The sequence below is a fragment of the Nerophis ophidion genome, linkage group LG14 (assembly GCF_033978795.1).
Source record: "Nerophis ophidion isolate RoL-2023_Sa linkage group LG14, RoL_Noph_v1.0, whole genome shotgun sequence".
In the NCBI taxonomy this organism is placed as follows: domain Eukaryota; kingdom Metazoa; phylum Chordata; class Actinopteri; order Syngnathiformes; family Syngnathidae; genus Nerophis; species Nerophis ophidion.
The window spans coordinates 22,900,666-22,913,033 of record NC_084624.1 but is presented as its reverse complement, the minus strand read 5'-3'; the positions used below and the strand labels follow the sequence as shown (position 1 = coordinate 22,913,033).

Genomic DNA, 12,368 nt, shown 5'->3' with positions numbered 1-12,368 from the left:
AAACAACAACAAAAGACCAAGACTAAAATTGTTTATATGGCTAGCTAATTCAAAGAAGTGCTGAAAACCATGCTAAAATCAAATAATTTAGATACATTTACAAACTGTGACATTAAATGCAGCATATTGATTTAGCAGGAATTTGGCTTGATAATTCAAAAATTAGGAGTGATCAACGTTAATTAGCATAGCATAAAAGCCTCAAACTACTGTGTGAGAATTGTTACAACAGCTAACTAATTCCACAGTCATGTGATTAAAGCCAGTAAATACTGTTTTATTTCCAAAAGTCTTGCCATTTAGGTGTTACCTATGTTTCCATAAAATAAACAATAGTTAGCTATTAGCTTTGATTTTCTTAGAATAGCATATATATGAACAAAACAGGACCAAGGCTAAAATTGCTAATATGGCTAGCTACCTCAAAGAAGTGCTGAAAACTACTAAATCAATAGTGTGTGAATGTGTGTGTGAATGGGTGAATGTGGAAGTAGTGTCAAAGCGCTTTGAGTACCTTGAAGGTAGAAAAGCGCTATACAAGTACAACCCATTTATCATTTATTTCTGTCAATCACGTTATCATGCAGATGTAAATTGTGACATAAAAGGCAGCACATGTTAACTTAGCATATTGGCTTATGAAGTAAAGTAAAGTAAATAAAGTACTATCTAATCTAATCTAATCTAGCTGGAATTAGCTTTGACAATTCAAACATTAGGATTGAACAACGTGAATGAGCATTGCATAAAAGCCTCAAACTGCTGTGTGAGAATTGTTACAACAGCTAACTAATCCCACAGTCATGTGACTAAACCCAATAAATACTGTTTTATTTCCATTAGTCTTGCCATTTAAGTATTAACTATGTTTCTACAAATTAAACAGTAGTTAGCTATTAGCTTTGATTAGCACAGCATAGGCTAGCGTGGTGAAGAAAGAGCTGAGCCGGAAGGCAAAGCTCTCAATTTAGCAGTCGATCTACGTTCCTATCCTCACCTATGGTCATGAGCTTTGGGTTATGACCGAAAGGATAAGATCACGAGTACAAGGATCCGAAATGAGTTTCCTTCGCCGGGTGGCGGGGCTCGCCGTTAGAGATAGGGTGAGAAGCTCAAAGTAAAGCTGCTGCTCCTCCACATCGAGAGGAACCAGATGAGGTGGTTCGGGCATCAGATCAGGATGTCTGCCGAACGCCTCCCTAGGGAGGAGTTTCGGGCACGTCCGACCAGGAGGAGGCCACGGGGAAGACCCAGGACACGTTGGGAAGACTATGTCTCCCGGCTGGCCTGGGAACGCCTCGGGATCCCCCGGGAAGAGCTGGACGAAGTGGCTGGGGAGAGGGAAGTCTGGGCTTCCCTCCTTAGGCTGCTGCCCCCGCGACCCAATCTCGGATATGCGGAAGAAGATGGATGGATGGAGCATAGCATAGGCAGAAACTGGGTATATTGTCACGGTTAGACACATTTACAGGCAAATATGCATTTTATGTAAATGTGGAAGTATTGAGCCCGACAAAATAAGGCATTGCTCGCTGGAGGATAATTTAGGATGTACAGTTAACGGGGCTGCAATCATTGTTCCGTTTTCAAGCGGGCACAAATACATCCGAAAAATAAATGGATGCATAACTAACTACTCTACAGTCACAAATCCCACAAAAATAAACATTTCAGGGACAACATTGCGAATAGAGATAAACACAATCCTATTTATTGACGTATTCAATCATAACTGCAAACAAACATATGTTCAGTGAGATGCCTCATTACTTATTCAAATCCACTCCATAGCTGCCACTAAAACTGTTTTCCCTTTAAAACATGTCTTATGATGGAGGGGGAACGATGGCACTGAGAAGGAATCTACAAGGACCGTTAATCACCATTTATTCAGAAAAATTCAATCCATGTAAAATAGAAGAGATAATGAAGGCAAGACATACCTGCAGAGCATCATGGCGCAGGTAACCTCAATCAAAGTACATGCAAAAGCTCCTCCAGCCGTCCTTCTTTGTCCTCTGTCTCTGCAGCCTGTCAGAGGACAGCTGCTGGGGTTTTTTGGGTGCAACATTGGTCCATGCCCACCCGCCTGGATGGGACAGCCGGCTGTGTGCACCCCTTTCGGGTTCAAAAGGCTTAATGCTGGCTGTCCTAAAACGCTCACACAGTGCGTGGATCAGTGGCTCTCAGGCTGACAGCACACTCTTTTGGATGGTCTAGATCAGTGGTCTCCAACCACCGGTCCAGGGACCTGTACTGGTCCGTGATGCATTTGCCACAGAAACATTATTTAATTTATAAACTACTGCTTTTCCACCAACTTAACTTTCGCCTGTCCCACATTAACACATCAATAATCTTGTTAGTAGATGTATATTACAACTACTTTGTTACAGTACATGGGACAAAGCACATTAATGCACATATCAAATTTTAGTGTGCCAGATTGTAGCCAAATGCTATTTTCCATCTGCAGTGCCCTGCAGGGTAATTGCATATAGCAGGGGTTCTTAACCTTTTTGACCACGGGACACAACTTTTCCTATACAGAGGAGTCCGGGGACCACTCCAATATTAACATTGAATTAGTAATCGTACTCTTGATTTTGATCGTATTCAATAATTATATCTAACCTACTTAGTTTGTTACCTTTTCAAATGGCATAAAAGCATGTGTTAATCAGAAAGATGATATTATTAATAGAACAAATAAACATTAAGGTTAGGACAGGCTGAAGGTACTAAGAAAATAAACAATACATTCACATAATATATGTTGTGCTAAAATAGATTAATTAAATTAGTAATACTGATTTTTCTTAACTAAATTGTCAATCAAATTAAAGTGCAAATGAAAATACAGCTTCACCACTTTAGTCATAATGTTTGTGCTTAAGAAATGTATCTATGACATTAGCGCCAGACATCTTCTGTTTGTTTTATATTGTCATTACTGCAACAAGTGGTGTAAAAGTGTATTACACCTGAGTACCGCTGCAAGGGGGGTTAGTGTATCTGCCTCACAATATGTAGGTCCTGAGTTCAATACCGGGCTCGGGATCTTTCTGTGTGGAGTTTGCATGTTCTCCCCGTGACTGCGCTGGTTCCCTCTGGGTACTCCAGCTTCCTCCCACTTCCAAAGACATGCACCTGGGGATAGGTTGATTGGCAACACTAAATGGGCCCGAGTGTGTGAATGTGAGTGTGAATGTTGTCTGTATATCTGTGTTGGCCCTGTGTTGGGGTGACTTGTCCAGGGTGTAAACCGCCTTCCGCCCGAATGCAGCTGAGATAGGCTCCAGCGACCCCCCAAAAAAGGGACAAGCGGTAGAAAATGGATGGAATACACTGGTAAACAGTATACGCCGTCAACATGCGGGGGACCATCTCTTTGCAAAGAAACACACCGAGGGCTCCCACAACTTCAGCGTTATCGTGAGTTGATTTGACTCGGTTTTTTTGCTGTTTTTATCTGCCACACAGAAAGCCGGTTTTTGAAAATAATGCATACTTTAAACCGGTCCTTGGTGGAAAAAAGGTTGGGGACCCCTGGTCTATAACATATTGTCAAACTCAAGGCCCGGGGGCCATATATTGGCCGCCACATCATTTTTAATGGCCCGTGGAGCCTATATACTGTATAATATTTATCAATAAAAGTAGTTTATTTCTTTCTTTTTTTTATTTTGACTGAATAAAAGACATGTCCTGCATGCAGTTATGTATCTTTTAAACATTACCTATCTAATAATGCAACAGATATTATATTATCATACATTCAAAACATATTTGGAGTAAAATTATACTAAAATATCTACTTAGCCTTATGATTTCAAAGCAAGATATCCATCAAATTGTACACTGTAAACATGACATTCACACACACACACACATGACATTCACACACACACACACACACACACACACACACACACACACACACACAGACACACACAGACACACACACAACACACACACATACACAAACACCAACTATCATTTTTATGCAAAAAACCTAAAAAAAAATGGCAGCTCAATCACCAGAATTTTACAGTAAGATAGCGTGTGACGATTTTTCTGTAAATTTTGGGGTAAAATTCTGCCATTTTTTGGGCCGCAAAATTGTTTTTCTTAAAGTGGAGGTAAAATATACGTTTACTAATCAAGTGCATAGGTAATGGTGTTACAATATCATGCGGCTAATATACATGTATGTTTCTTTTATTAATGTTATAAGCTGCCTGCCTCTGAGGGCAGCCAAAACTGCAATGTGGCCCTCAATGGAAACAAGTTTGACACCCCTGGTCTAGGCCAGTGCGTTTTTTTTCCACCAAGTACCACTTCAGAAAACACTTTTACCACCATAATGACCAACATTACAATAGCATAGTAGGCCAAAGTATTCATCAAGAAAACAAGGCAGGACGTTTTAATTTAAAAGTACATTTATTTTTGCTGGCCACTGTAACAATAGTTTAAAGGAGCCTTATGTAATACAAACATAATTCCATGTCAAGTCATTAAATGGCCCTGATATATCAAAAAATTAATAATAAATACATCCTGGTGTTTTCCAATACTTCGATAACTGATAACAGTACTTCAGCCGGAAAAAGGTAATTTCAAAATTTCATTTACAGCCCCGAAATATTGTTATCGCTTTCATTTCGATGCGCCACCCCGCCCTCCACCAATTACAAAGTCAGTCAGTGTGTTACACCCAGGTTGCCAGTTACACACCACCAACTTTGTCTAGCTAATGGCACTGGTAAAGTTACTAAACATGTCAAACCTTAGTACATCTAAAAGATACCATTCTCTTATTCAACTTATTCATGACCAAGCCAGGAACAAAACCAGGATTTGTATCGGGGATGCCTTTGAAAGATGGAAACCATTAAAGGCGGACAAGATTTTTCTCATCTGACGCCAAACTTGCTCATTTCCTCCTTGATAGATAAGTCTGTCATTTAGGTTTTCTTATTATTTGTAATACATGGAAATGGACATTTGGTATGTAAACATTATTGTACACTCTCTGATCTTGTCTAACAATGCTAATATGTTCCTGCAACCAATGCTTAGTATGCTAGCCTGGTCAATGACACATGGACATACAGTTTAACAGGGGAAATATATGCCCGTTAGCCTATACAGTATATCCATGTGTTGGGCAACATATATTTTCGACAAATAAAACCTGTGTGGATATGGGTGGTGTCAGTGCCTATTTCTTTCTCAATATGCTGATACCCTGAAGAAATGGGTTCCAACATTAGCATGGCTAATTGCGGTTTCTGGTACTGTATGTGCATTTTGCAGATATGGCTGGTATTTGCTTGGCACTATATAACACATCTTATGTAATGATTTTCTACTTTCTGTACTGAAATTGTAGTAGGCTGTATGATTTATGCGTAACTTGGCGTTTGCATAACGTGGGTCGGCTCATAGAATCGCACTCTGCACTGAAAGATGGTGATGTGCGTACATGGAAGAGAATGCGGCACGTCTGGTTGGATGCAACATGGGGTTATGCTGAATGAAATGTGACAGTCATTTTACTGTTGGCCTTAGCTTGCCATCAAAGTAGGCCAGAGGTCCGGAAGCTTTTTGGCTGAGAGAGCCATACAAGCCAAATATTTTTAAAAGTATTTCCGTGAGAGCCATATAATTTTTTTTTTTTTTAACACTGAATACAAATATATGCGTGCATTTTTAAGAAAGACCAACATTTTTAGAGTATAATAAGTCTCTTATTCTTTTTAACAACATTGTTTTTCTGAGGCTAACCAACAATAAATAAAACAATTTTTACCATTAATGCGACTTCTTGAACAGGTGCGGTAAAAACCGGATGGATGGATGAAAATGCATGAGAATGTTTTATATTTTGAACGTTATTTTTGACACTGTGATTACCAGCGGAATTATTCATTACGTATCGTGTTAAGCAATGTCAGCTAAGATTTATCTGAGAGCCAGATGCAGTCATCAAAAGAGCCACATCTGGCTCTAGAGCCATAGGTTCCCTACCCCTGAAGTAGGCCTATGCAATATATAACATATTAGTTATTATTTATAAGTATTTAGATGGTGATCCGTGCGGTCAAACTAGACATTTTAGCAGGGTAATGCCAACAATCTGTCCCAACTCCCAACTAAAATATTGTTGCGTTACTTTACAAATACATTTGGCAAATGGACATCAGATAGATAGATAGATAGATAGATAGATAGATAGATAGATAGATAGATAGATAGATAGATAGATAGATAGATAGATAGATAGATAGATAGATAGATAGATAGATAGATAGATAGATAGATAGATAGATAGATAGATAGATAGATAGATAGATAGATAGATAGATAGATAGATAGATAAATAGATAGATAGATAGATAGATGGATAGATAGATAGATAGATAGATAGATAGATAGATAGATAGATAGATAGATAGATAGATAGATAGATAGATAGATAGATAGATAGATAGATAGATAGATAGATAGATAGATAGATAGATAGATAGATAGATAGATAGATGGATGGATGGATAGATAGATAGATAGATAGATAGATAGATAGATAGATAGATAGATAGATAGATAGATAGATAGATAGATAGATAGATAGATAGATAGATAGATAGCACTTTATTGATTCCTTTAGGAGAGTTCCTTCAGGAAAATTAAAAGTTTAAATTAGTAAAATGTGGCATAAATACTTGGTAAACCATCTTACAAGAAGCATAAACAAGAGAAACCTACAGCGCAGGACTCGTCTATTGCCATTTGAAGTTCCTTGGGGTAGGATTGGGATTCGTATCTGGCAACTTCAGTCATTGAGAGAGGAAGGGGACTACAGAATTTTGACCGTGATTGCAGTTCCATTTCTGGCCACATCACCATACAGGACTGTCTCTGAAAATTAGAATATTGTGTTAAAGTCCTTTATTTTCTGTAATGAAACTAAAAACATGGACATGTCATACATTCTGGATGCACTACACATTAACTGAAATATTGCAAGCCTTTTATTATTTTAATATTGCTGATTATGGCATACAGCTTAAAAAAACTCAAAAATGCTATCTCAAAAAATTTGAATATTTCCTCAGACCAAGTAAAAAAAAAAGATTTATAACAGCAAAACAAAATCAAACATTTGAAAATGTCAATTAATGCACTAAGTACTTGGTTAGGAATCATTTCGCATGGATTACTGCATCAATGCAGCGTGGCATGGAGGCAATCGGCCTGTGGCATTGCTGAGGTGTTATGGATGCCCAAGATGCTTCAATAGCGGCCTTCAGCTCATTTGCATTATTAGGCCTGGTGTCTTTCAGCTTCTTCTTCACAATACCCCACAAATTCTCTATAGGGTTCAGGTCAGGGGAGTTGGCAGGCCAATCGCAGACAGTAATGCCATGGTCAATGGAGAGCTAGTCTGGTCTAATGCATCCAAACAAGATCTAAATAAAATCCAGCTTACCCAAAACAGAGCTGCCAGACTAGCTCTCCATTGCTCATTTAGGACTGGCATTGAGATCATTCATCATGAATTGTCATGGATGAAAGTTGCTGAAAGACTGGCTTGTAGTTTGATTCTATTTTTAAAAAACATCTATACATGCCATAAACCCTCATATCTGTATTCTCAGCTCTTGCTTGCCAGTGACAGTCACAACTACAGTACCAGGCTAGCCCAAAGAGGTGCTCTCACCCGTCTTAAACCCAAAAGTGATGTTTTGAAAAAGACTGTAATGTATTGGGCAATCACTTACTGGAATAGACTTCCACAATATCTGCTATCAATCACCAGCATAGTGGGCTTTAAGAATAGACTAAAAGGAGAAGTATTGCGTAAAGAGATTATTCTAGATTGTACCTAATGTCATGACTGTTTTTATTGACTATTGAGTATTTTATTGATTATGGGATAAGCAGCAGAAAATAGAAGGATGATACTTTTTCGTCACTTATTGTTTGTCCTTGGTACACTAATGTGTATATTTTAGGCCATTGGTTCTTTGTTTTATTTTTGCAAAAATGTATACAGTATATCTATTTTTATATTACTATTCTTATCTTTGGTATGAAAATTATTATGTAACAACATTTATTAGTATTTTTTGGTTCTTTGTTGTTGCTATTTTTGTATTATGACAATGTATTATTGGATCATGTTGTACTGCATTTTAATCGTTTGTTCTGTGGTTGTGTGATGTTTTTTGCCTGGACCCCAGGAAGAATAGTCTCCACTGCGGTGTAGACTAATGGGGATCCTTAATAAACTAAACTAAACTAAAAATAAAAAATAAAAAAAATAAAAATACACCAGTTACTGGTGGTTTTGGCACTTTGGGCAGGTGCCAGATCATGCTGGAAAGTGCATCCAGAATGTATGACATTTCCATGTTTTTAGTTTCTTTACAGAAAATAAAAGGACATTATCACAATATTCTAATTTTCTGAGACAGTCCTGTAAATGGCACCGTTAAACAGTCACACTGTGTTTGAATATTTAAAACGTACCACTAGACGCAGCCCACGTACCACCGTTCGAGAACCACTGTTCTTGAATGTGTTTATTCATGCTGGTGCATCTTCAAACACAGCACTATAGGTTTGGAATGAAGTGCACATAACATCATTCCCACAGAAAAAGTAAAACTGCTCACCCATTTATTCTGCTCCACAAGCCATTCACGTTAGTATCTGCCTGGTAAAATCCATCCATCAATTACTACCACTTTCAGGGTCACCGGGGGTGCTGGAACCTATCTCAGCTGCATTCGGGCGGAAGGCGGGGTACACCCTGGGCAAGTCGCCATCTCATCACAGGGCCAACACAGATGCCTGGTAAAATCAATTTACATAATGAAGATGCATGTATGTTATTGTGTTGCTCATATGGTCCGAACCATTTACCCCGTCGCAGCCTCTATGGCAGGGATATTCACCTAGATTAAGGTTGGCAACCCAAAATTGAGAAAGAGCCATATTGACTAAAAATAAAAAAAATCTGTCAAAAAATCAGAACTCTTATAAAAGGGTCATAATGAAGTCATGATGTAAATGTCTATATTATCTATATTAGCCTACTATCAAAGGCTGATGCAAATCTTCGTTGACAGAAATGCTGTATTTTAAATTTTTATTCTACACATTTTTGCTACATTGAAAATTACTAGTAAAACGTAAGCTTTACACAGGATGAGATTACTTCTGGAAATGACTAACTTAGAATGGTATAGGTGTAGAAATATGTGTGCAAGTTAAAGGGAACGGCAGGCTGTCTTCTTCTAATGGATTTATTACAATCTTTGCGAGCTGGGTAACATTTGCTGTGGTCTGGAACAACGTGGCACACAAACAACTGTGAGAAATTCAGCCAATATAATAACAGATTATGTGTCATGAGACATGCAAATATAAATGAAATACACAGAGGACATCAAGGAAATTAAATGAGCTCAAATATACCAACAAACAAGGCTTAATGATGCAATATGTACATACGGCTAGCCTAAATAGCATGTTAGCATCGATAAGCTTGCAGTTATGCACTGACCAAATATGCCGGATTAGCCCCCCATACAAGTCAATAACATCAACAAAGCTCACCTTTGCGCATTCACGCACAACATAAAAAGTTTGGCGGACAAAATGAGACAAGTGGCATAAAACATGTCTTTCTGTGGCGGCATCGGAGAAAGTTGTTCATGTAAACAAACAACGATGAGTTTAAGAATCACTCTCCAAATACTCTCATCAGTGAAGCATGATTAACATAAACATTGGGATTTCTAACAATTAGGAAGGTTTGTGTCATGATGTCTTCCCACAGAAAATGTATTCAAACTATTTTTTTTTTTCTTCATCTTTTTTCATTTTCACACATCTCTGAAGGAAGTCCAGGGAGCCACTAGGGCGGCGCTGAAGAGCTGCATGACAGAGATGGTTTCGGGAATCACATTTCCAGGAATTTAAGGACCGAAGAAATAATACCTTTAGTATTAATTTGTATATTCCTGAAAACCTGCATCCTCAATTTATTTGAGGAGTGCTCTGCCTTTAAGAATCCGCTGCAAAAAAGTAAGGGTTTTAAGTTCATACGTTTTTTTCAACTGAACTCACAGACCACCTGGTGAATAATCATGCTCTATGGTTATTTTCTGACCATGTGACATTTTCCCAATATTCTTGTGGATCATCCAATGTTGTCTGGCAGACTTCAGACGAGCCTGGACATATACTATCTGGCACTGCAGGATTTGAGTCCTTGGCGGTGTAGTGTGCTACTGATGCTAACCTTTGTTACTTTGGTCCCAGCTCTCTGCAGGTCATTCACTAGGTCCCTCCGTGTGATTCTAAGATTTTTGAAATCATTAGTGATGGGTCCGGCAACACCGATGCATCGGCGCATGTGTCGAGCTCATAGAGCAAAACACTGTGTCGGTGCGCGTACCGCTTTTCGAAAGTGAGCTGTTTCGGTCACGTGACCGATACGCGAACTGTGTCGCACTGACGCGTGTGCGCCAAACTGTGTTTATAAGGAAGCGCATCTGTCAACGAGATGCTGCTGCCAACAGAATCGCTGCACTTCTGTCATTGGTCATTTGTAATTTATCATCGTCGGAGCTCATTTCCGCCGTGTGGGAATATTTTGATCATACTATATATCGGAAAAAAAGTTATTTGTGTTCATTTCCTTGTTGTTTTATCCTGTTCTCTCAAAGTTTCTACTCGATCTGTTAGTAGGGCTGTAACGGTTTGTGTATTTGTATTATACCATTTCGGTACAGGGGTTCTTCTAACCTAAAGTCTTAACAAGTTGCTTTGCTTCTTCTGCCTCAGCACCCAGCATTGTCCCACCCACACAACCATCTGGTTACATTAAAAAGCTGCAACAGCAAATCCCTTCGATAGCTCAGTTGGTAGAGTGGAGGGCTATAGTTGCTTATGCTGAGTTCCTTAGGGCACTGGTTCAAATCCAACTCGATGGATCACTAGTTACGTTTTTACCATGAATTGATTAGCGTGGACCCCGACTTAAACAAGTTAAAAAACGTATTCGGGTGTTACCATCTAGTGGTCAATTGTACGGAATATGTACTGTACTGTGCAATCTACTAATAAAAGTTTCAATCAATCAATCAACAGTGCGTATTCAGAGCGCATGTAAAAAAAAAAAAAAATAATTCCCAGTCCACAGGTATTCTTATTCACAACACCTTCTCTTAGATTTCCATGTTATGATACATGTTCACATTATTTATTGACTATATCTAAAAAATATACAAATATATATATTTTTTAAATGAAGATATGAAATAATCCTAAATGAAATACAGTTACTTGTTTTTTTATTATTGTATATACTAGGTCAGGGGTAGGGAACCTATGGCTCTTTTGATGACTGCATCTGGCTCTCAGATAAATCTTAGCTGACGTTGCTTAACAGGATCAGTAATGAATAATTCCACTGGTAATCACAGTGTCAAAAATAACGTTCAAAATATAAAACATTCTCATGCATTTTCATCCATCCTTTCGTTTTCTACCGCACCTGTTCAAGAAGTCGCATTAATGGTAAGAAGTATTTAATTTATTTTTGGTTAGCCTCAGAATAACAATGTTATTAAAAAGAATCAGAGACTTATTATACTCTAAATGTCAGGCTTTCCCCTGATAGTTTGTCTGTTTTATTTTTTAGCTCTGCATTTGTCTGTTTCCTCTGTGTTTGGTGTCTCTCGTCTTTAGTTCCTGTCTAGTGCTCTTATTTTGTCAGCTTCCTGTCTTGTTCCCTGAGTGCTGTGTTCCTCTTCAGCTGTGGTTGATTGGCACCTGGCCACACCTGTTGCCAATCAGCCTGCTCCTATTTGTACCTGCTTTGTCTTGTGTCAGTTGCTGGATCATTGTATTGTCGTTGCCACATGTCACTCTTGTCGTGCTACCTGTCATGTCGTTTTGTTACAGCTACTACCTGTCGTGCTACATTTTGTCCTGGTCGTCGTAGCGGTAAGCTGTTTCTGTTAGCATTAGTTATTTCCAGTTTTTCTGTTTGCTATCCACTAGCTTCCATGCTAAAGTTCCCTTTTGTTGTCTAGCTTCCAGTGCTAGCTCCCTTAGTTTGTTATTCCGCCCACGTGCATGCTTTTTGTTTGTTCTTGTTTAGTTGTAATTAAATCATGTTTTCATATTCTATGCCTGCCTCTGTCTCTGCATCTTGGGGTTCATCAACAAATAACTCCGACACTAAAAATGTTGGTCTTTCTTAATAATGCACGCATATATTTGTATTCAGTGTTAAAAACAAAAACATGATATGGCTCTCACGGAAATATTCATAAACATAT

The 12,368-nt window shown here is 38.5% G+C and overlaps 1 protein-coding gene across 2 annotated transcripts in view; it reads right to left on the bottom strand.

The window, feature by feature from the left end:
* The window catches only part of kcnab1b (potassium voltage-gated channel subfamily A regulatory beta subunit 1b), a 175,462-nt gene extending 166,645 nt beyond the window's left edge, over nt 1-8,817 (bottom strand). Inside the window, exon 1 of one of the 2 annotated variants that reach the window (XM_061920157.1) lies at nt 8,688-8,817. The gene's annotated coding sequence lies outside the window, so the exon portion shown is untranslated. Of the gene's footprint in view, nt 1-1,943; nt 2,183-8,687 lie in introns of those variants that run through there. The other variant, XM_061920156.1, reaches the window with a different exon arrangement.
* Nucleotides 8,818-12,368: the final 3,551 nt, after the last annotated feature.